The sequence below is a fragment of the Octopus sinensis genome, linkage group LG6 (assembly GCF_006345805.1).
Source record: "Octopus sinensis linkage group LG6, ASM634580v1, whole genome shotgun sequence".
Taxonomy (NCBI): Eukaryota; Metazoa; Mollusca; class Cephalopoda; order Octopoda; family Octopodidae; genus Octopus; species Octopus sinensis.
In genome coordinates, this window is record NC_043002.1 from 77,210,435 (window position 1) to 77,237,582 (window position 27,148).

Genomic DNA, 27,148 nt, shown 5'->3' on the forward strand with positions numbered 1-27,148 from the left:
TTCATTCTGTGAATGTATTTCTTTTCTGAAGCAGCTATAATTCTTCCTTTCCACACACACACACACACACACACACATCTTTGTTCTTAAAGTCATTTCAGTAAATTTCTAAAAATACCTGTCTTTCTTTTTGAAAACATATTCTAATAATTAGATAGGGGAAACTATCTAATTAATGATGAAAGTGAATGTACAACTCTTCATTACAATTATGGAATTTTTTTTTTGTATGTGTGTGTGTGCTCTGTTTGTGTCTGTATATGTTCAGTATGGATGCCAATGTAGTTGAGTGGTAAAGAAGTTTGCTACAGTTATGAAATCAAGGGTTCAGTCCCACTTCATGGCATCTTGGGCATTTTTTTATTATCAATACCTCGAGTTCATCTAAGTTTTGCGAGTGATATTGAGTAGGAGGAAACTGTGTCGAAGCTATAAAGATGAATTGTATCAACAGGTCAAAGGCCCAGCTTTATAACGCTGTATCACAATTATGTTAATTGTACATTTGTCTGTGGAATATTCGACCACTTACACACTATTTTAATGAGCCTCATAGTTCAGTTGATTGGACAACTTTGTTCATATATTCTTCCTAACAGAACAGTTCATCATCTTATTATGTATATATGCATGTATGTACAAGTGTATGACTATCCCTTTATTTCTCTATATCTCTTCCTCTCCCCCACTCTCTCTCTCACTCTCTCTCTGAGTGTGTAGGTGTATTTAAAGAATGCCTTTCAGTTTACTCTTCTCTCCCTCCCCAACTTCCCATCTCTAATTGAAGATAGTCAAAGATTATGTTTGCCAAGGATTATCTCTCAACTATTTTAGGTTTTTGTAAGCTTTTGTTGCAGTTTTCAATTCCGTCTTTGGTTTCAGTTAAATGATTATAGCACCTGGTTAATGCCGAGATAAATTTAGATATTCATTTCAGCTGACTTAAAACGATAAAATACCTTAAACCCAACCACCGATAGATAACAAGGTTTAATATAATCCATAAGCCAAGATAAACACAAATGTATTTCACATCTGACAGTAAAAAATGAAGTAATGGTCTGCATACATAGTTAATTCTTCTATGTCAATAAAATAAAAAGAGGGTTCAGTGTTTTTTTTTTACATTATTTACATTTGACAAGTATTTGTCCTCATCTTGTTTGTTGTTGACACAATGTTTTGGCTGATATACCTTGAACAAGCAAATATCTTCTTCAATAGCCTCAGATTCACCTATTCTCTGTGAGTGGAATTGGCTAAATTGAAACTTTGAGAGAGAAAGCTCATCATAATTACATGTGTGTGTGTGTGTGTGTTTTTGTGTGTTAGATACATTTTATACATGTATATTTTACACCACCATTGTATACGGGCCAGGATATGAATTCACTCTAGGGATTGGTTCATTGGAGTCATGTGATCAATGACGTTTTTGTTCACAAATAGCAATGTAAAATGCAAATGTATAAATGACATAGCCACAGGCATGGCTGTGTGATTAAGGGGCTTGCTTTGCTACCACATGGTTTCAGGTTCAGTCCCACGGCATGGTAACTTGGGCAAGTATCTTCTACTATAGTTTCAGGCTAACAAATGCCTTGTGAGAGAATTTGGTAGATGGAAACTGTGAAGAAGCCTACAGATGCGAGTATGTGTGTTTGTGTTTGTGTGTGTGTCTGTGTGTGTGTATTTATGTTGTTTGTCCCTTGCCACTGCTTAACAACCAGTGTTGGTTTATTCCTGTCTTTGTTGTTTGGCAAAAGACACTTATAGAATTAGTACCAAACTTTAAAAAAAAAATGAGAGAAAAATGAATTGAAATCGATTTGTGTGGGTATATGTTTGTGTGTCTGTTTTTGTCCCCTTAACATCACTTGACAACCAATGCTGGTGTGCTTACATCCCCATAACTTAGCAGTTCAGCAAAAGAGACCAATAGAATAAGTACTAGGCTTACAAAGAATAAGTCCTGGGGTCACTTTGGTCGACTAAAGGCAGTGCTCCAACATGGCCACTGTCAAATGACTGAAACAAGTAAAAGAGTAAAAGAGTAAAAGAGTAAAAGAGTAACTAAAGCCTTCAAGGTAGTGCCCCAGCATGGCTGCGGTCCAATGACTGAAACAAGTAAAAGATAAAAATTAAAGTACTATACCCCTTCCTTACAAAATTTCTAGCTTCATGCCATTATTAGAAATCAATAACAGGAGGAGAGAAGCATGAAGGTAACGGTCCCAGAAGGTTGAAAAGGGCAAGTTAGAGAAGGTGTCTGAACCAGCCTAATAGTTTTCTGATGCATTTAATGATGAGGCAGGAGTTAAGAGTTATGACACAAGACAAAACATTGTGAAATACTTGTCTTTCTCACTTGTCAGTTATCAGCTGTCAAACCATGAACACAGATCTTTATCACTAAATTAACTTCCCTGTCAAAATCACTATAAATGTATGTTGGGATTGTTGAACATTTTGAAACAGTAGGTTTATATGTAACCAATCTTCACAGTGACATTAAATAGCAGTTATACTTTAAAATGATGCTGCAAGGTGGCAAGCAAGCAGAACTGTTAGCACGCTGGGCAGGGGCAGACTGGGAGTATTAAGGACCCTCAGGCATAACTGTTTATCAGGCCCCTTTGAATGTGTGTTTTAGTAGAGTTAACATGTAGAGTGTGGGCCCCTCAGAGCACCTGGCCCTCGGGCAGTGCCCAATTGACCGATAGCTCAGTCCACCCCTGACGCTGGACAAAATTCTTAGCAGCATTTCATCCGTCTTTATGTTCTGAGTTCAAATTCTGCCAAGATTGACTTTTCCCTTTCATCCTTTCAGGGTTGATTAAAATAAATAGCAGTAGAACAGTGGGGTAAATGTAATCAACTTACCTCTCCCCTGAAATTGCTGGCTTTGTGCCAAAATTTGAAATTAATATCTTAACATGTTGCAGCTTCAAATATTGATTTTGAAATGTGAATTTGGCCAGTCTGCAATTTATGATATTCCAATTTTTGATGTTCCAACTAAATTCTATAAAGTATCAGAGAAGAGGATCTTAAATTCACACACATTACAAGTTAAATATTGACAACATGTCAAGTAGTAACATAACTCTCTCCTTCCTACAACTCTCTCTATCTCAGTCTTTCTTTCTTTCTTTCTTTCCTTCTGTGTGTGTGTATGTGTGTGTGCATGTGCATATGTGTCTTTGTCTTTGTACCCTCTCCTCCACCACCACTTGACAACCAGTACTGATTTGTTTACATCTCATTAACTTAGTAGCTCAGCAAAAAAGATTAATATAATAAGTACAAGACTTAATAATAAGCCCTGGGGCCAGTTGGCTCAGCTAAACGTTTCAAGGTAGTGCCCCCAGCAAGGCCACAGTCTGAAATAAATATAACATAAAAAGTAAATTGAAGTAGAAACCTGAAATTCTAGACATCCCTCTTGTTTGGTAGAAATTTTGCCCCTTCCAGCACTATTTTGTCTTTGTTTTGGAGGATCAGCCTACCTGAATGTGCTGCAGGCTGTGACATCTACCTATATATTATGGTGGTACCATTTGTGAGCCATTTACTTGTGGTCAACCTGATAGCAAATTTTCAGGCATTGAGCCGGCAGAATCACTAGTATGCCAAACAAAAAGCCTAGCGGCATTTCTTCCGACTTTATGTCCTGAATTCAAATGCCACCAGGGTTGACTTTGCCTTTCATCCTTTTGAAGTTGATAAAATAAGTACCATGGGCATATGGTGTAGTGGTTAAGAGTGTGGGCTACTAACCCTAAGATTCCAAGTTCAATTCCAGGCAGTTACCTGAATAATAATAATAATAATAATATAATAATAATAATAATGATATTAATAATAATATTAATAATAATAATAATAATAATGATAACATTGAAATATACCTTAGGAATGAAAACCCAGGTTCAAAATTTCCCCCAAGACACCTGATGAAGGCTGGAGGGTATATCAGCCGAAACGTTGTGTTAACAACAAACAAGATGAGGACAAATATCCGTCAATTGTAAATAATGTAAATAGTGTTAAATAAGTAGCAGCTGAGCGCTAGGGTCGATGTAATCAGCTTATCTTTCCCAGAGCGGAAGGCAGTGAGTTGGCAGAATCATTACCACAACAGACAAAAAAAGTATTTTGCTATATTTCTTCCGATTTTATGTTCTGAGTTTGAATTCTGCCAAGGTTAACTTTACTTTTCATCCTTTTGAGGTTGTTAAAATAAATACCAATTGAGCACTGAGGTCAATGTAATCAACTTACCTCCTCCCTCAAAACTGCTGGCCTTGTGCCAAAATTTGAAACCAATATGATGGCTAAACATTTTGTATATGGAAACTGGATTTAGATTGAAACTGAAATTTCCTTTCTGTTAGTATGGTTGATTTGTTACACTATTATTCATTGATCTTCTATCATCATCATCATCATCGTTTAACATCCGCTTTCCATGGGTTGGACGATTTGACTAAGGACTGGCGAACCAGATGGCTGCACCAGGCTCCAATCTGATCTAGCAGAGTTTCTACAGCTGGATGCCCTTCCTAACGCTAACCAGTTCAAGAATGTAGTGGGTGCTTTTATGTGCCACTGGCACGAGGGCCAGTCAGGTGGTACTGGCAACGGCCACACTCAAATGGTGTTTTTTACATGCCACCTGCACAGGAGCCAGTCCAGCGGCACTGGCAACGATCTCACTTGAATGTATTTTCACGTGCCACCAACACAAGTACCAGTAATGCAACACTGGTAACAATCACACTCAAATGGTGCTTTTTACGTTCCACCGGCATGGAAGCCAGTTAGCTGCTCTGGCAATGATCACGCTTGGATGGTGCTCTTAGCGCTTCTATGTCGATAGTAAATTTGAATATAAAGTAAAAGAAATTCTTTAAGAACATACATTGCAGATTATTTCTTAATTTCATTTTTCATCCCACACAATGAAAACATTGTTAAAAAATTGATGTTCTCTCAAAACAGCTTCCATCCTTTTACAAAAAAAAATGGATCATACTATACACAGGGAAACATAAAATGATAAACTTCCTATTTTTCATAAATCCAGTTATAAAAGAATTAACAATATCAAAAACTCTAAGAGAAGTTTTATTAATCATGAGCTACAATAACAACAAACAATATTCCAGTTGATCAATATTAAAGAAAGGATATTTCATTGAATATTTCCATAAAATCAATTACATCCACTATGTACCCATACAGGACAAAATGACATAGAAATCACATAGCATAATATATTTTTGTTATACAAGCAGTGTCGTATATCATTGTCATACAAGCAGAGTGATTTGTTTCCATAAAAACACGTTCAGTCATGACAAATATTACCTTGATTGAAAACAAGTGTCAGTACTTGGAGGGGCATAGAAAATCTGCCTCAACAAATTTCATCTTACTTATGCAAACATGGAAATATTAAAATGATGATGATGATGATGTAGAATTAACATGGAGGTGAGGGTGTGACTGTAAGGTAAGAAATTAGCTTCTCAAACACATGGTTCTGAGTTCAGTCACACTGCACAGCTCCTTGGGGAAGACTTTTACTATAGCTCTGGAGTGACCAAAGACTTGTGAAACTGAAAGAAGCCCATTGTATGCGTGCATGTGTATGTATGTGTGTGTGTGTGTGTGTGTCCACCACTGCTTGACAATCTGTGTTGGTTTATATGAGTCCCCATAACTTAGCAGCTCAACAAAAAGAACTCATGAAAATAAGTACCAAACTGGGGGTCAGCTTCTTCACTAAACCCTTCATGGTGGTGCCCCAGCATGGCAACAATCCAATAACTGAAAGAAGTAAAAGGTAAACAATAAAAAATGATATAAGATATCTATAAAAGAACAAGTCACTGCCAAAACAATATCTTAAAAATAGCATGTTAATACTTGCTTTTACCAAAAATAATTCATAAACTCAACATAACAGCCACATTCTTCCCATAACATCCCAGCCTTCCATCTATTCATTAAATTATTGTGTCTTATCTTAGATATTAGATTATTTCAAAAGGAAAGCTATCTTCATACTCCATCCTACATATATGAGTAAAGAATTCAATAATATTTCCAACTGTCCACACATCAAATATTATTTGAAGCATGCATAAGAAGCCACATAGTGACTGCCAACAATCTGTCAGGAATCATATAAAATAAAATTTTCCATATCCATGGTTTTCTAAATGTGATTTGTCCCAAAAATGACGACTTTTCTTTCTCAATCTCTTTATATATATATATAAAAGAAAAAACCTTATTCTCCTATACAATATGCACATAGCATCCTATACTGATAGCATCACATCTAATTTAACATAGAGAACTTTACACCAACCCTTTGCAAACTGGAATCTTGATTCTGTTAAGAACATATTAACAATAGGCACAGGTGTAGCTGTGTGGTAAGAATTTGCTTCCCAATCACATGATTCCAGGTTCAGGCCCTCTGCATGACACCTTGAGGAAGTGTCTTCTACTATAGCCTTGGGCTGACCAAAGGCTTGTGAGTGGATTTAGTAAATGGAAACTGAAAGAACCCCATTTTATATGTGCATTGTGTGTGCGTGTGTGTGTGTGTGTGTGTGTGTGTATCTATTGTCCCTCACCACTGCTTGACAAGTGGTGTTGGTGTGTTTACATATATATATATATATATATACGATGGGTTTCTTCCAGTTTCTGTCTACCAAATCCACTCACTGGTTGGCCCGAGGCTATAGTAGAAGACACTTGCCCCAAGGTGCCACGCAGTGGAATGGAACCCAGAACCACACAGCCACTCCTGCACCTATATATATGCGATTCAAAATAGGAACAATAATAAACCACAAAATAAAGTTTTACTTTTCAAAATGAAACAAACTAACAGTAAGATGGAAAATAATGTTTATTTTTGTATCCTTCCACTTTATTTATATTTGAAAAGTTTTCTTCTACTTTTTTATTAAGTGCAAAGTCTTTGATCAGATCCTCACTGTGATACCATGAACACTTTGAAATTATATTTCTGATCATATGGACCATTTCTAATATTATTTTAGCAATTTTAAAGTGATTTCTTTTGTACTGTAAACCTTTTACCATTTCTGTGGTGTGCCACTTCCCTTGATGCCCTAAGCATGTGCTTATTTTTGCTTAATGGTTAATCCAGCACTGGCCTATGCAAACATGCACACACAAGCAAAAAGTTGAAAGTTAATGAATCTACTAGAACCTAACCAAAATATAGGAACCAAAATTCAAAGATGAATAAATAACTTACTATCATGACATACCACTAGTTTGTAAACAACATTATTCCAGTCTTTATTGATTTAACAAACAAGCAACACTCATGTTATAGCCATTGACTATGTTACATCTTTATGATGAAATGAACAAAACTGATAAATAGCCTTCCAGTATACAGCACTCAACAATATTTACATATAAACTGCCACATATACCACTGGTGGTACATTGCTTAACTTCACACAACTAGTAACAGGCAGTGTGTTAAACTCTATTAAACTCTACATATATTTAAAGATGTAGAGGTGCAATGGCCCAGTGGTTAGGGCAGTGGACTCATGGTCAGAGGATCGCGTTTTTGATTCCCAGACCGGGCGTTGTGTGTGTTTATTGAGTGAAAACACCTAAAGCTCCTCGAGGCTCCAGAGGGGGTGGTGGCGACCCCTGTTGTACTCTTTCGCCCCAACTTTCTCTCACTCTTTCTTCCTGTTTCTGAACTTACACTGCAATGGACTGGCATCCCGTTGAGCTGGGGGGAACACATACGCCATACAAACTGGGAAACCGGGCCCATGAGCCTGGCTAGGCTTGAAAACGGCGCATAAATAAAATAATAATATTTAAAGATGGAGTAACCAACTGAAATTACATCTATCATGTGAACAAAAATTATTAGTGTTATCAACTGTTCTTGACAAAAATGTCATGGGAGAGAACTCTGAAATTTAAATTCAAAACAATTTAAATGGAGGAATGGAGTTTGATCTTTGATAGCTGTAGTTTTATTAGATGTTGTGGTTTTGTTTGTTCTCCTCAGCAAAGCATAATCTAGCATGTAGCAATCAGATCTTGAAAGACTTTGAAAAGATATCATTACAAATTTAATGTAAGTAAAAGATATCATTACAAATTTAATGTAAGTAAACCAAAAAGAAATTATTTTCATGAATTGAAAATATACCTGGTAAAGTGGATGGTGTTACGAAGAGCATCCAGCCATAAAAACCATGCCAAAACAGACTGTGAGGTTTGGTGCAGTCCCCTGTCTTGCCAGCCTCTGTCAAACCATTCAACCCATGTCAGCATGGAAGACGGATTTTAAATGATGATGATGATGAATAAGAAGAGGTTATTCTTGTCAGTGGTGGGTGGGGGTAGTAGAAAGGGCTCTGAATATATGTGACATGCCTCGAGAATAAATCAAACCAGGAGTATATGCAATTAACATGGTCTGTCAGTCACTCCCAAATGTGCAACTACTTATCTCTCCCCTCATGCCAATCGGTAGGAGGCAGATAGCCAGTTGGTAAGACAACTTGCCCATTCTCTATAACACAACTATGCTATTGAACATGTATTGATTTTTTGTTTTTATTTTTACTTTTGGCTGGGCCCAAGAGTCTGTTTATAAATAGTTAAGCGGAAAAAAGTCATTTGACTTGCTGTGTGTTCTTGATACTGATTTACCAATTCCAAAGATAAAAGGTTAAAAGCAATCTCTGTGGAATTTGAATACAGAATTATGAGGTAGCCAAGTCAATAATGGAAATCACAAAGTCTGGCTTATTTTTCCTCCCTGCTTCATCAATACCTAGTTTAATCTTCATAATCCTTTTGAACCAATCTATATTCTATGATATCTTATCAAAGAACTATATTAGTATTGTCCCATAAACTGTTTTATACCTGAAATCAGCAAAAGATTGAATTAATTATAGAAAAGGCTGTTGCTTTTTTCTTTTGTTTTTATTCATTTAAAGGAGAGATGAATACTTATATATTATTTATTTATTTAATAATATAACATTTTTCCCCCTTACAAAATATAACCATTTCTTTTGTTATTTTTTTCTCCTGCTATTTTTCTTTACCTCATCTCTAGACTCAATCACATAAAAAAGGAAAATAATAATAGTGAAGTTGTAAAAAAGGAAAAATAAATTGTAGATAAAAACCAGGAAAAAACAAACAAAAAAGACAAGTCACCAAACTCTAACCACCCTCTCTCCCTGCCAACTATCTATTTACCTACCACTCACCCTGCTCCCCTCTGCTATCCATTGATTCTAAACGCTTAATTATTTTAGCAGATGCAGCAACAGTAATAAATTATCCCTGTAACAAAAGCTTAAAAATCCTGCCGAAAATATAAGGGGGGAAAAAAAATCCCCATCCTTGCTCTATAAAAAAAAACCCACAAAAACTTCTAACCTGTTCAACAGGAATCTATAGAGCTGAGTTCCTGTAAGCAGATTTGCCAGTTTCCACTAGTAACTCTATTAAAGAAAAAAAGAGAAAAAAGACTACTACTACTACTACTACAACTACTGATAACAATCTTCTGTTTCATATATACTCCTTATCCAATAGAAAGGGAAGAGTAGGAAGTCCTGAATTTTTTTCCCTACTTGCTTTATTATTTCTCTCCCTATCCCCTTCCCCTCTCTTTCTTCTTTTTCTTCTTCTTTATCTTCCAAATATCCAAATATTGAGTCATAGTTCCTCTCTGAATGTGAACAGATGCAATTCCCATTTCACTTTCTTTTTCAAATTGTTTGTTTTTATAGATTTCTTGAATTCTTTTTTATTCCATTTTATTTATTTATTTATTCATTTTTATTTTTATTTTTTGTCTTTTGCATCATTTTTTGGCAAGGTAGATGAGGGAGGAAGAATTTCTTCCTATTTACTTTTTAATTCCTAATTTTAATTTTAATTTTTTCCAGTTTTTTAACTTTCTTAATTTTAATTTCCCACTTCTACCATTTTCCACGATTTATAACTGAGATTCTATAAATACAATCTACAATTCAACTCTACTGGAATTATTCTATACCTGTTTCAGATATCCTAAAGTAAGGTAAAATTAGTTCTTCTATATAGTTAAAGCTTTGGACATTTTTTTGTAATTTTTTCACCAAAGTTTTCATCTGCTAGTAACCCTTTAGCATTTAAGCTGAGCAAACACAGCCAAAATATTCAACCTATTTTATGTTCAAACTGGCTAGATCCTGCCTCTCATACCTCCCCTACAATACCATTCTGAAAATAAATGATCACATCATTGAAATCTTGAAGCTACAAGATAATGCATGATTAATTCATAACAATGTGAATAAATAAGTATTACACTTGACAGAGTTAATTGAATACTACAGATAGACAAGAAATATATACATGCATATATAAACACACATACACTCACACACACATACACACACACACACACACATGGACACTCTCACACATCCATGCACACATACTCACACACATTCACACATGCACACACACACACACATGCATGCACATGTGCATAATATCTGATTGGTCCTTACATGGTTTTGTACTTGCACACACACACAAACACACACATACACACAGAGTATTTGGTCCTTGCACCAAATTTCTAACTCATAGAACATTGGTGTCAACAAAAGATTGTGTAGAAAGATATTCACCTAAGGTATCACAGAGTGGAATTGAACCCCAGAACTTGCATTTCTTGTAGTTTTGTTTCCCCATCTTTACTACATATCGCAACTATGCTAGATACAGCAGGATATTGCTATGGTTTAGTCTCAAGTTTAGTCTCAGGCCAAGTAGACCGATAATGAAAAGTATTACTTGAAGATTGGGAACATGAAGCTTAATGTTATTTGAGAAGATTCAACTTTAAAATAATAATAATAATAGGAATGATAGCAAAAGCGGCTGTTGCTACCTAGCTCAGATACCAGGAAACGCCAAAATGACAGAAATTCAAAAGATAGTGCTTATGGGAACTGCCCATATCCTATGTAAAATACTGTCTATGTAATCTCAAATTTAAAAACAAACTCGTAGTTTTCTTGTTTTTTTAAACATTCTCTAGAACAATACTATGTGCAAAACCAAAGAATAGACAGATAGATAGATAGATAGATAGATAGATAGATAGATAGATAGATAGATAGATAGATAGATAGACAAACCGACAGACAGACAGACAGACAGACAGACAGAGAGACAGACAGACAGACAGACAGATAGATAGATAGATAGATAGATAGATAGATAGATAGATAGATAGATAGATAAACAGATAGATAGATAGACAGATGGATAAATAGTTAGATAGATAGATAGACAGACAGACAGATAGATAGATAAGACAGACAGAATTTACATTAACCAGGTGATACCTTACAACCATACAACTTGACAGTTTTGTATTTCTTATATTCTTTCAATGGCCTTTGAAGAAATTTAAGACTATATTGAAACAATTGCACAGTTGTAAGGCATCAGTTGATTAATATAGCTGTTGTTGTTATTATTATCATTATTTTATTTTGTTTTGCTTTTAAGCTGGTTTCTTTAAATGCAGTGACTTTCATGTGTCCACTCTTCAAATAATGCCTTTGATCATAAGTCTTCTCAATCTTGACTTCAGTCGAGACCAAATCACAACTGCTAAATCTAACATATTTGTGCTATGAATACATGCACGTACACACACACGCACAAATACATATATATATATATTACAGATATATATATAATAATGTTACTGCTTAATCCTTCCTAGAATTAAGATTGAATGAATGTGGTGATATCTAAGGAACGTTTGTTCCCAAACAACACTCATTTTAGTGCTGTTGACAGAGCCAGATGGAATGGTACTGCCCAGGTGTTGAAACCATAGTGATATACATGGAGCAGCTGATGATGTAGGTATGTTGGATTGTTGGTGTGGGTGTTATTGTATGTGCAGAATAGTTTTATAACACATCATTTGATATATATATATATATATATATATATTATATATATATATATATATATATATTATATATATATTAAATGTATATATATGTGTGTGTGTATATATGTGTGTGTATGTGTGTGTGTATATATATATATATTTAAATGTATATATATATGTGTGTGTGTATATATGTGTGTATGTGTGTGTGTGTATATGTGTGTGTGTGTGTGTGTGTGTATAGCAAATAAAAGACAGAAGATGGCATATACAAGAATATATCATTTATCGCAACAATTGTTTCGACACAAATAGCATATATCTGAACTCCCTTGTCCGAAAATATAAGGACACAGATAGTGTGTCATATAGCCAGCAGGAGACGATACTTCTTGGGGCTAAATAACAGTAACAATTGTCCTAACCAGGACTTCCACATCTTGTTGGCAAATAATCTTTACATCTAGAGTATTGTTACTGAATGTCACTCATTCAAAGATTTTAAAATAATAATTTTATATATCTATATTTTTATTATGTATATAAGTATGTTGGTACAAACAAGAAAAATAAAACTCAAAATATGATTATATGTATGTATTTTATCAATATTTAGCAGAAGTAACAGTGTGGCTTGAGGTCTGAGAGTTTCGTGCATTGATAAGTGCCAATGCACAAAATTCTTGAACCTAGAGTCATTCCATTATCTCTGCTAAATATTAATATACATACATACACACACACACATATATATATATATATATATATACATACACATATATATATATACATACACACACACACACACACACATATATATATATATATATATATATATATATACATAATAATGTTCGTCCTTCGGTTCGAAGATGACCAACTGACATCATCTGATGGAACCGCCGCCATGAGACCTGAGGTGGCTGGTGAGGCCAATCCGGGCAAGGAAGCCCCTCCCACAGGTGGGGCAGAAGTGGGTAGGGGCCGTGCTACTGGTGCAGGCGGCTCTGGCTTTACGCATCTGACGTTTCTGCTCCGCTGACCGAATCCGTCCCTCCTCGGCTGTCCCTGCTCCCACGGTGATTGCGCTGCGCCAGGATAAGCGGTTGGCAGCAAGTGTCTCCCAGGTCTCTGTTCCGATGGAGAAGTCTTTGAGAGAGACCTTGAGACTATCCTTGTAGCGCTTCTTCTGCCCTCCGACTTTGCACCTGCCCTGGCCGAGTTCACCATAGAAGAGCTGTTTTGGGATGCGAGTGTCGGACATGCGGGAGACGTGGCCCGCCCATCTCAGCTGGGCCTTGCGCATGATTGTGATGGTGCTAGGGAGATCTGCCTGCTTCAGAACTTCCGTGTCTGGGACTTTGTCCTTCCAGCGGATGTGAAGGAGGTTCCGAAGACACCTGAGATGGAAGTGGTTTATCTGGCGCTCGTGTCTTCGGTAAGCAGTCCACGTCTCGCAGCCGTATAGTAGGGTGGTAAGCACGACTGCCCGGTAGACTTTCAGCTTGGTGTTGAGGCTGATTCCTCTCCGCTCCCAGACTTTCTTTCGCAGTCTCCCAAACGCGCTGCTTGCCTTGGAGATTCTGTTGATGGTTTCAGCATCTATGTTGGCATTGCAGGAGAGAGTGCTGCCCAGGTAGGTGAAGTTTTCCACCACTCGTAGGATCCGTCCGTTCACCCTTATCTGAGGCTCATGGTATTGTTTGCCGGGGGCTGGCTGAAACATCACTTCGGTTTTCTTGGCACTGATGGTGAGACCGAAGTTGTCACAGGCTGATGAGAATCTGTCCATCTCGAGCTGCATCTCCTGCTCATCGATTGCATTAAGGGCGCAGTCGTCAGCAAAGAGAAAGTCTCTGACGACTGTCTCCCTCACCTTTGTGACAGCCTGCAATCTTCTGGAGTTGAAAAGTTTCCCGTCTGTCCTGTACTTGATGTCAATACCGGACTTGCAGTCCCTAAAGGCGTCGGACAGCATTGCCGAGAACATGATGCTGAACAGTGTTGGGGCCAGGACACAGCCCTGCCTGACTATATATATATACATATATATATAGCCACTACACATTCTTTATTTTCTCTCCTTGTTTCTATCTGTGGAAGAGCGTAGGCTCGAAACGTTAAAGACTTTTTTACTTCCCCTTCCCGAGCGTTATACTAATACATTTGTTTGTTGTCTACACCACATGTCTTTGTCTTTTGGGGTTTTTTTGTGAATTTTCCCTATATATATATGTGTGTGTGTGTGTGTGTGTGTATAATAGAGAGAGAGAGGGAGAGATGGATAGATAGGATAGATAAATAGATAGATAGATAGATAGATAGATAGATAGATAGATAGATAGATAGATAGATAGATAGATAGATAGATAGATAGATAGAGATATGAATGCACACACATGTGTGTAAGTGCATATCATGGGTATCTTGGGTTTAAATGATATCCACATTTGTTGGCTACATATGATACACACATTATAGATTTTCAATATATACATGACATATCAGTGTTATGAGCTTGTTATGAATAGCACACTTGATATAAATTGCAAGCATTATAATATATCCCGTTACATAACTGCACAAAATAAAACTAGAATTTTCTTCAATCAATAATATGCATAGTATCATTGATTGTGAATTGAGTTGTGAACCCAAAGGATAAGCTTCAAGGCCAATAGAATTAATATTTAGTTGTGTAAATGAGATACTGAAATGAATAATTTTCTTACGGAGCTAGTGACTTATTATACAATTTGAAGGGAATAGGGAAAAAAAAATTATCCTTTTTTTCTTTATTTCACACCAGCTATAATTATGACACTAAAAAGATGAGTTGAAAGATCCTCTGTATGGTTGTTTGACCTCCTAGAATTGGCAGTCAAATCGTGTTCAAATCACTACTTGCTGTTTTAAAGTTGGGAGGGACACATTGAACATCATCATTGTCATCATCATCATCATCATCATCATCATCATCGTCATCTTTGTTGCTGTTTTAAAGTCCACATTTCCATATATACATTGGCTTGGGCAAAATTTAATGAAGCAGATTTTCTGTGACTGGATAACCTTCCTCTTCCTGACTCTCATCTGTTTCCAAGCAATATATTTCCTCATGACCAGACATGTTCAGGCAGAATATCAGAAACAAACAACACAACTCATATCAGAGTGACAATCATTTACAACCATCATGCAATGTCAAGACAATGAGACACAAACAGACTCACACTGAGCAGTCAATAAGTAGAATCATTACAGCCTTGTTTAGTCTTAACCCTTTACATTCTGGGTTCAAACCCTGCTGAGGTCAGCTTAACCTTTCATCTTACAGGAGTCAATTTGACCAACAAACCTTCTCCCTGTTAATTTCAGACCTTGCACCAATGTTATTTTTACTTTTACTTGTTTCAGTCATTTGACTGTGGCCATGCTGGAGCACCACCTTTCGTCGAGCAAATTGACTCCAGGACTTATTCTTTGGAAGCCTAGAACTTATTCTATCGGTCTCTTTTACTGAACCACTAAGTTATGGGGACGTAAACACACCAGCATCAGTTGTCAAGCGATGCTGGGGGGTGGGGGAGAACAAACACAGACACAAACATATACACACACATACATATATATATATATACATATATACGACGGGCTTCTTTCAGTTTCTATCTACCAAATCCACTCACAAGGCTTTGATCAGTCCGAGGCTATAGTAGAAGACACTTGCCCATGGTGTCAGGCAGTGGGACTGAACCCAGAACCATGTGGTTTGTAAGCAAGCTACTTACCACACAGCCACTCCTGTGGCTAAACATTTATTTATTTATATGTTTCTCAACTATCTCCCAAAGAATGGAACTACACAAACTCATAATAACATATGAGTTTATGTTACATTGTCATTCCTATCATATTTTCTACAGCATACATATTTCTAGGATTCATAAGTTTTATATTTTATTTAAGTACTAGCAGTATCGCCCGGCGTTGCTCAGGTTTGTAAGGGAAATAACTATAAAGCATTTTTAGAGAGTTATAGCCAAAAAATAGCAAAAAAATGAGAAAAAAATGATGGTAAATTTTTTTTTGAGAGTAAAAAAAGGTTGAGTTGCGTCCCCTAGACAGTCTGTGGTTTGTTTTTTTTTATTCTCGACCCCATGTCGAATTTATCGATTTTTTTCAGAACTGGGGGAACTTTTCAAAATTTTCGCTGCGTTAGTTTTGAATTATGACATTGGGCTATGTGTGTGTCAAGTTTCATCAGAATCGGTTGAAAGCCGTGGTCAGGGTGAGGGTACGAGAAAACAGACACACAGAAACACGCACAGACAAACTGCCGTTTATATAGAGAGAGATTTTTATGCTGATAATATTAGAGACACTTTTAAGCATCAAAATTGCACCAGGTGTGTCTTGGGAGAACAATCCTGCCAAAAAGGCATAAAACGTAGCAAAAAAAAAACATAACGATGTACCATCCATTTATCAGCCAACATCCACAGAATATAACTTGTTGATAACTTTTGTTTATTTTACTTGGTTTTTGTATTTGGTTTGCAAGGTTCTTTATGTGAATTCGTGTGTTGGAGTATATTTTGTTGTGTCTGGAGAAAATCATTCTGTTTTAATTCCTTATTAATTAACACACTCACTGGTTTGATTTCCATTCATTTACTTAATTATTTTTTTTCCTAAAATTTTTGTTGCTTCTCGCAACCTCTTCAATAAACCTCTGTTTATCTATATTTAAAATTGCTAGCCTTCACTTTCATCCTCTGAATCTTGTACTACAGTATATGACTAAATCTGAGCATTTTCAATTCCCTCTCTCCACCCTCTTAACCCTTTTGATACCAACACGCTGAAACCACCTCTGGCTCTGTAGTACAAATGTCTTGTTTTCAAAAGTTCTGAATTAAAATCTTCCACCAAACTTTAGTCACAATGTATTTTCCTAACACTAGCTAAATGATAACAAAGTTGTTTTGCTAAATTCTTTGTTATATATAAAATTAATTGAAAAACAAAAACACAGAGCATCTCAACAGAAATACAGTAACAAAATGGTTAAGCAGGTAAATATATTAAAAGAAAGAAGCTTCCAGGCTTTGTTATAAGCAAAAGATATCTATTGGTTTATCGTGTTTCATCAGTGTAGTTCCAATACAGAGAAATACCTACAAGCTCCTATTGTTTTTGGTGTTTATTTACTAGGGTATGACGTAGTTTTCTATCACACAGTAATGCTTGGTATATAACGTTTGAATAGCATATATATGAATGGTGTTTCAGTAATTAAAAAGTCGAACATGAAATGGAACATTCCTTGACAACTTTCATTGATTTGTGTACTATTTATAAACATGTGTAACAAAGAAACATGATTGAATAAATATTTGATAACAAATAAAATGCCAGTGTAATCAGAAGTTTTTAAAGGTCTCCACATAATATAAATATCCATAAAATGTAAAGAGCTAACCTACAATCAATTTTAATTATCACTATGAACCATTATAGGGATGCACAGAGAAAGAGTGGAAGAGGTGGGAGGGGGAGATTAAAAAAGAAACAATAACTGGCTGGTGCACTCATGCATGTCCATTGAGAATATCAATGTTATGTGCTTTGTCCTTTGCTAATAATTGATGTTTCATGATTGCAACACCAAGCTTTTCAAAGTGATGACCACAATCACAATAAATAATCTTTTTGTTTACATTCAAAATGGCTCCTTATGTTAGACTGTGCAAGCCATTTACGATGAATTTAGCTGGAAAAAATTATTTCAAGTCTCCTAATCCAGTATATTTATGTGCATCTGTGACTATGCATGATTCTGAGACTTATATATGCCAGGTGTTGAGGGACAGCTGTGTGACAGTAAAGAAGATGGTTTATTTATTTCTTTTCAAGGTCAATCCACTTAAGCAGACTGGTTTAACTATGTGATTTACTGTTTTTCTCTCTCTTTTACTCTTTTACTTGTTTCAGTCATTTGACTGCAGCCATGTTGGAACACCACCTTTAGTCAAGCAAATCGACCCCAGGACTTATTCTTTGTAAGCCTAGTACTTATTCTAATGATCTCTTTTTGCCAAACTGCATTGGTTGTCAAGCGATGTTGGGCAGGACAAACACACACACACACACACACACATACACACACACACACACACACACACACACACATACACACACACACACACACACACACACACACACATATATGTATATATACATATATATGACGGGCTTCTTTCAGTTTCCATCTATCAAATCCACTCACAAGGCTTTGGTCAGTCTGAGGCTATAGTAGAAGACACTTGCCCAAGGTACCATGCAGTGGGACTGAACCCAGAACCATGTGGTTGGTAAGCAAGCTACTTACTACATAGCCACTCCTGCACCTGATTTGTATACAGTAAATTACTAACTCTTGAAGTGGACATGTACTCCTCTGCTCTCATCTGTCCAAATCAAAGATGGAAAACTATGGTAAAGAATGGAAAGAGAATAAAAAGAAATAATGGACATATAATGTAAAGAGAAGAGGAGAATGGTAGGAATGGTAGGAGAACAATAGAACAAATAGAGAAAGCAAGTGTGTATGTTTGAGAAAATGGAATATCAAATTAGTGAGAAATGTTTAGTAATAAATTTTCCTACCATAATCAATCTACAAGCAAACTATTCTGCAGTGTACTAGTGTTGAGAGTGTTGTATGTGGCTTCATGTTTTCCCTAATCAAGTAGATGTGTTATTAAAAGCATTTCAGTCAGGACCATCCTCTGTTTAGGGTTATATAGACATACATTATGGAATGTGGCCTGTGTGTATGTAAGATGGTAGGTGGGGTTGTGGCTGGAGGGAAATTCAGTTGCTATTTCTAGCAGGTCAAGTAACCATGTTGTTGTCGCCTCGATGGAATATTGAGGCTATTGCTGTTTAGCCACAGGTCTGTCCTGCTGTTGAGCCACAGATGCGAACCATTAAGTTAGTCATGGCCTAGGCCAGTTCTGGCTGAAACTTATCTAAGTATTAACAAAGATACTCCAGTGATAGTTAAACTAGCACTCCATCGGTTACAACAACAAGGGTTCCAGTTGATCCAATCAACAGGTCAGCCTACTCGTGAAATTAACATGCAAGTGGTTGAGCACTCCACAGACACATGTACCCTTAATGTAGTTCTCTGGCAATTTCAATGTGACACAGAGTGAGACAAGGCTGGCTGTTTGAAATATAGGTACTACTCATTTCTGCCAGCTTAGTGGACTGGAGCAATGTGAAATAAAGTGTCTTACTCAAGGACACAACAAACTGCTGGGCTGTGTCAATCTCCAACATCATCAGTGGCATGGTTCCTACAGCTGGATGCCCTTCCTAATACCAAACATGTTACAGAGTGTACTGGGTTGCTTTTCACATGCCACCATGGGCATTAGTGCGTTTGCCTAGTAACTTGCAAGACAGAAAAGAACAGAGAATAGAGGCAGTGAGCTGGCAGAAATGTTAGCCCGCTGGGCGAAATACTTAGCGGTATTTTGTCTGCCGTTATGTTCTGAGTTCAAATTCCACCGAGGTCAACTTTGCCTTTCATCTTTTCAGGGTCGATAAATTAAGTGCCAGTTATGCACTGGGGTCGATGTAATCGACTTAATCCCTTTATCTGTCCTTGTTTGTCCCCTCTATGTTTAGCCCCTTGTGGGCAATAAAGAAATAAGAAAAGAATAGAGAAAGATGAGAAAGGAAAGAAAAAACTCCCACCACTAAGAGGGAGTATTTAGGAGGGGAAGGTGGAGGTGGATGGCTGTATGCCAAGCATTGAAAGGGTAAAGTATGATAATGACAAACACAAGGAACTTGTTATAGAGGAGATATATGGCTGAAGGAGATAAGAGGAAGTGATGAGGTGCTCAAGCTGTACCCTGCAACCTTTTTTCCCTTGTGGTACACTTATATCCTTTTCAGAATTCGGTGGAATACCTGAACTAAAAGTATAGGGAAAAAATTATATTCAGGTTACACTGTGGCACACCTAGCATCGTCTTGTGACACACCAGTCTGCCACTGTGCTAGAGCAAACTCTCAAGGAAGAAGAAGGTAAGCGTAAGAAAGGAAATGGGAGGTGGGTCACAGGAGGGAATGAGAAAGTAAGTGCTTTCGTAAGAGTGTGAGCGGGGGAGTAAATGGATGGAGGTAGAGATTAATGTTATGAGAGATGAACAAGGGCGAGGTTGCAGATGATGGGAAATACCAGTGTGTAGAAGGGTAAGGTGGGAGATATAGGAGTGGCCCAGGAAGGAGAATAGAACAGAAGGTAACAGAATGCCTTGTAAGGTGTAGGAGTAGAGAAGAGGAAAAAGAGATATAGGGTTACGTAAGGGGAGTTATATTAGAAACTATTATTCTTTTATTCTGTTATTCTTTTACTTGTTTCAGTCATTTTGAAAGGTATTAGTCAACCAAGTCAATCCCTTTTTAAGCCTAGTACTCATTCTGTCAGTCTCTTTTGCCGAACCTCTAAGTTACAGGCATGTAAAACACACTAACACTGGTTGTCAAGTGGTGATGGGAGGACAAACAAAAACACAAAGACACACACACACACACACACACACACACACACACACACACACATGCACACATATATATACACACACACACGTGTGTGTGTGTGTGATGGGCTTCTTTTAGTTTCCGTCTACTAAATCCACTCACAAGGCTTTGGTCGACCCAGAGGCTATAGTAGAAGACACTTGCCCAAGATGCCACACAATGGGACTGAACCTAGAACCATGTGGTTGGGAAGCAAGCTTATTACCACACAACCAGGCTATTATCTTTTTTAAAGAGCCTTTTTGTGTGTGTGTGTTGTTATAAGTCATTGTTAACAATATAGGCCAGTATAACTCCTTGCTTTTAACAATACTCAATACCTATAGTATAGCTATATACTCCAATACCCATCTGTTTGCAATTGCTTGTAAGCATTCAATTGTGCTATGTGACAGGATAGGGAAATTGTAAAACTTATATTTCCCACCCAGAAATAAGTTGTTGGCTCTTATGTCAGCAGTAAAGAAACAAGAGCTAAAGTCATAGGAATAAATAAATGAAAGGTAACAATAAAAAATAAAATAAAGCAAAAAAAAAAATAATGTCTCTATGACATGTTCAGTACAAACAACTCTGGTAAGTTTTCTTATCAGCTTTAGAAACTACAACTTCCTACTTATCCAAACAATTCGTTGTTTTTTGCAACTGAGACAGCTTTCTAATTTTAAACTTTTTACAGACAAGATTTAAACTTTTATAATTAAAGACCATAGTGCAGAATTTATTAAACTCCCAATATATGAAGTGCAAAAAAAAAACATTGAGACGTTGAATCTGTAAAACTTTTAGTACATATATGGTTCAGAGCTTAACCCTTTTATTACCATATTTCTTTTGAAACACACTGCTTTGGTTTTAATTAATTTTGAAAACAACGAAGAATTCAGTAAAATAATTACCATACAGAGTTGGGGTTTGGAACATGAATTTACTTGAAATTTTGGTGTAAAGTTTTAAATTTAGACCACCCTGAAAGGGGAAGTTTGTATCATAGAATTAAGAGTGATCTCAAGTGAGTTAGCATCACAAGGGTTGAGGTATTGAACTAATTGAACCACATAGAGTCAATAGTACTGCTTGGCTTGGCATGTAAATACAAAGGGAAGGGGAAATAGATCACGTCCTTTATTAGGTGTATTCATAAACCTCTTTTACATTGATTGAAATAACAAAAGATTTCCTCAGAAACAGTGATTTGACTAATAAGAACCAATGTTAGTCACAACTCTAGTTGGGCTCTTACTCTCAGTGTATGCTTGCAATATATATTTTACAGAATATTTTAAAATTTAAAATAAAAGTAAGTTTATTTGTTTTTTTATATATATAATTGAGCCAGAGCCTGGACAAAATATTGCTGTAGTAGGTCACATCTGGCTCAGTTGTCCCTTTTTCCCTACCTAGATCCGTTTAAAATAACTATTTCCCTCCATTTTTTCCATCATTTTCACTTATGTCATTATAAACAATATTACCCAATATTTCTTTCCCAGAACTTTATCTCTCTGAAATTCTCTTTCTGCCAATCAAGAATTGAATTAGATCATTAGCTATACAATCCTTACAGAGTTATTTCAATGTCATTCCATTTATAGGTCCTAAGACTGCTACTAAACTAATATTTTCCTTAGACTAAATAATAACAAATATATATAATATATCCATAGTACAAGGCATGACTTGCTTTCCAGCCACATGGTCCCACGTTCTATTCCACTGCATGGCACCTTGGTCAAGCGTCTTCTAATATAGCCTCGGACCAACCAAAGCCTTGTGAGTAGATTTAGTAGACAGTAATTGAAAGAAACTCATCATATATATCTGTGTATGTGTGTGTGTTTGTGTGAGAGAGAGTGTGTATGTGTGTGTGTTTGTCCCCCACCACCACTTTACAACCAGTACTGGTATGTTCATGTCCCCATAACTTAATGGTTCAACAAAAGAGATCGATAGTATAAGTACCGCACTAAACAAAAATAAGTACTGGGGTCGATTCATTCGACTAAAAATTCTTCGAGGCAGTGCCCCAGCATGGCCACAGTCTAATGACTGAAACAAGTAAAAGATAAAAGATAAAAGAAATTCAGCTAACAAATAAAGTACAATTTACAACAGTAAAAGATCATTCTGTAGTCGTTATGTTTTTCCCTCTAATTAGAAATAATTATTTACAGTTAGCTTTGTAAATACTCATGTTAAATGTGTTAACACTAACTTAACAATATTTCAAAGCTTGCCTCGAACCACCAGACTCTTAAATATATTCTCTCTAAGACGTTCTAGCTTTGTAGCAAGTTTGTTGAAAGGTGGGTGAATGTTGGAAGAATGGCCAGTGTGAAAGAACCAATTCTGAGCATGCACCTGTGAGAAATAAAAGAAGGGCTCTGTTGATCAGGCACCTGTGAGAAATAAAAGAAGGGCTCTGTTGATTAGGCACCTGTGGTTTTTGTGGGTTTTTCCACAAGGACCTTAAATTGCCTCCTCTATTGGGAATTTAATTTGTTTACTCATGGCAAAACCCATTGTATCGTCCTGTTTTCGTTTTTTATGTTGTTGCATGTCATTTAATGTTGTTTTATGTGAGCCCTTGTGGCTAATAAAAGAATTGATTATTACTATTATCATTATTATCCTATTTTCCTCTTCTTTTTTTCTTTTACTGTTGTATACTATGTATATTTCCCTTCTTTGTTTTATTGTATATCATAGATACTTACTTCTATTTTTTTCCCCCTTTCATTATCTGTAAACCCTACATTTTATGTCAGCTTTTGTATTGCCCTCCCATCCTTCACCTTTGTGGCAAATAAAAGAAATCATTATGAGATGGCAGAATCATTAGCATGCTGGACAAAATGTTTAGCGGCATTTCGCCCGTCACTACATTCTGAGTTCAAATTCCACTGAGATTGACTTTGCCCAACATGCCATGCAGTGGGACTGAACCCGGAACCATGTGGTTGGCAAGCAAGCTACTTACCACACAGCCACCCCTAGCCTTGCTTATTTTTATTTTTTATGGTGTAACTCCAAGTGAACTACTACATGGGGCTTTTTGTTGCACATCTATTACAACTGCTGCACATTTACATCAGTTGAAATATTTTTCACAGCATGTAATAAGAAATACTAATGGGTGATTTGCCATTGTCTCCAACATAATTTCCAGCCTGACCCAAAATTACTAAATGCCAACAGTACATAAGTAGATTAACAATTAATTTGTCTCTTCCTATTTAGACATTATTGATTCAACTACTTGTGCTTTACTCTTTTTTACTCTTTTACTTGTTTCAGTCATTTGACTGTGGCCATGCTGGAGCACTGCCTTTAGTCAAGCAAATCAACCCCAGGACTTATTCTTTGTAAACTTAGTACTTATTCTATCGGTCTGTTTTTGCCAAATCACTAAGTTACAGGGATGTAAACACACCAGCATCGGTTGTCAAGCAATGCTGGGGGGACAAACACAGACACACAAACATATACATACAAACATATATATATAATATATATATATATATATATATATATAATATATATATATATATATATATATATATTATATATATATATATATTCACCATGATAGATCGGTAGCCACTACACACATTTTTTTCTCTCCTGTTTTTCTTTCCTTGTTTCTCTCCTTGTTACTTTCTGTGTTCCTTTCTGTGGAAGAGCGTAGGCTCAAAACATTAAAGACTTTTTCAATTCCCGAGCATTATATACTAATACATCTGTTTGTTTTCTACACCACCTGCCTTCGTCTTTTGTTTTTTTCGTGAATTCTCCCTATATATATATATATATATATACATATTGATAAAAATGGTAAAACAACAAAAGAAAGAAAGAGACCTCGATATTATGTAAATAGAGGAATTTATCTGTAAATGTAATATGTGACAATTATTCGGTAGCCATGATAAAATCCGAGTTTTGGATGCCGAGGTGGAAATCCATGCCGCCATCTCTTCAGTTATCTGGCCATCAGAAAAATGCTATGAAAAATGACCGTTATACAAAGGGAAATTACTGTGCGATTGACCGTCATATATATATATATATATATATATATACATATACACAACGGGCTTCTTTCAATTTCCGTCTGCCAAATCCACTCACAAGGCTTTGGTTGGCCTGAGGCTATAGCAAAAAGACACTTACCCAAGGTGCCACGCAGTGGGACTGAACCCGGAACCATGTGGTTCGTAAGCAAGCTACTTACCACACAGCCACTCCTACGCCTACTTGTATTTACAGCAACATCATGAAAATATATATGTGCACCTTTATGCAAGTGTGTACACATATACATTAGTGCATTAGTGCATGTATTTATGCACATGTTTACATATACATGTGGCTATTTGTATAAGGAATATCCCTTTCATTCTTTTTTCCTTTTGTAGTTATTTCATGATTTACCATTTTTCTCTGCCATTTAGTTGATGCTTGTTTACTATTATGCTTGTTTACTATTATTAATGTACCACTGTCCCCTGTTTTATTTCTTTGTAAGTCATAGCTGTATGACATGGCTGTGAGGTTAAAAGAAATTTGCTTCATAATGACATGGTTTTGGTTCAATCTCATTGTGTAGCACCGTTTCACATGTATGTGCGTGCATGTGTGTGTGTGTTTGAGTTTTTCATACTGGTGTGTGTGTGCGCACATGTGTGCTTTCCATGCTGGTGTGTGTGTGTGTGTCTGCTTTCCATATTGGTATGGACAGAACAGGTCTTCAGATTTACTCCTACATATGGTCAGAGGCCCATGTCTCATTCATACTTTTTATTTTGGCCTGATTTCTATGACTTGGTGCCCTTCCTAATCGCAACTACTTTTGCAGCATGTGTGAGTGTGTGCATGTGCATGTGCATGTGTTTGCATATATATACATGTGAATGTAAACATCTTTTTTTAAAGGGTGTAAACAGCAGTGTGAAGATTGTAAACCTGGTACTTCTTGAACAAAGTCCTTTGCAGTAGTTGTTCCACTCTAACTTACAGACACTCCCTTATCACTTTTGTTACCAGAAATTCAGTGAGCCAGTGATTGGCTTGTCACAGGCATATAACCAACAGCTCTATTGTTCATCAGCTGTTATACAAAATAAATAAAATAAGGCAAAAACTGTTTATTATAATGGTGAGTTTTTCTCAGAGAATATCACCTGGAGTTTCTAGACATTTTTGTATTGTACTTTCCCTTACTTTTTCTCTTCTCCTTCTCTCACTCTTTCTTTTTCTCTTGTTCTGTGAGGTCAATCAATGTATAATTCTATAGATGTAGGTGAAGTAGAACTATAATCTACAGGGTAGGTTGGCTTGTATAATTTATTATGAACATTATCTCCTGTTCATTCCAAACCATTCTTCAACGTCTACTTTAATAACTGAAGTCATATGGAAGAAAGACATGTGAGGTATTAACATAATGTGGATGTATCAGTACATAATCAGTACTTAAGGAAAGTAATTGTTACCAATTGTTATTATGTTCTTCCCATGGACTATGATTGTATTCCAATAGTTATACAGCTGCTAATATCAATAGATGATTACAGAGATACAATAAAGAAAAAATTATGGTTTGACTTCCTTTGCATTCATTTTGAAAAGGAATTTGATTTTGTCATATACTAGACTCATAATTAAATTTAAACTAGTTGGATCAGGTCATATTTTAAGCAAGACTGAGAATTTAGATTCAAGCATGCTTTCCTTCCAGTAACCAAAATCAGTTTTGACGTTGCATTTTCCTAATTTCTGCTAATACTTAAAAAAAAAGGTAAAGTTACCTTTTCAAGTCATGCTGACCCAAAAGGGCCAGTTTTCCAGTTTCCATGGTGGATAAATTCTCCACCTGGATGGGATGCCAGTCCCTCACAGGATTACTTGCTTTGGCCAACTGAGTGGACTGGAGCAATGTGAAATGAAGTGTTTTGCTCAAGAACACAATGTGTCCAGGAACCAAAACAACAATCTTATGATCATGAGTCCAACACCCAAACCACTAACCCATGCACCTCCACCCAGTAATTAAAGATAAATGCAAATTATTTTTGTGATTAGTAATTAAACTAAGATATCATAATTTTCAATTACAATAATCCTACCTCAAGTGGCAGCGGTAGTAGTGACAATAGTAACAGCAGTGGTGATGATAATGGTAAAGAATTGGAAATTTATGCAACATGCAAGATTTTACAATTTTCTTTTGACACCAAAATGTCGCAAATAACAAGACTAACGCTCTTCCTCTAAACATGTGTAAAATGGTGTGAAAGCACGCAAACACACACACACACACACACACACATGCACACACACATGCACTCACATGCACATATAGTTTAGATGCAAATTCCTAAGCTTCTCTGTGAATTACAAGGAACATTCAAGTTACTTCACTGCAAAAAGTTAATGATTAAGAGTTTGCCAAAACTTTGACCAAATATTTGAAGAATATATCAGTTTATTTGGTGTACA

The 27,148-nt window shown here is 36.3% G+C and overlaps 1 protein-coding gene across 6 annotated transcripts in view; it reads left to right on the forward strand.

The window, feature by feature from the left end:
• LOC115213367 (disks large-associated protein 1) overlaps positions 1 to 27,148 on the forward strand; it is a 443,386-nt gene that overhangs the window by 273,614 nt on the left and 142,624 nt on the right. The window contains exon 1 of one of the 6 annotated variants that reach the window (XM_036504034.1): positions 25,952 to 25,974. The exons of the other annotated variants lie outside the window; for them this stretch is intronic. The gene's annotated coding sequence lies outside the window, so the exon portion shown is untranslated. Of the gene's footprint in view, positions 1 to 25,951; positions 25,975 to 27,148 lie in introns of those variants that run through there. 6 annotated transcript variants of the gene reach the window in all.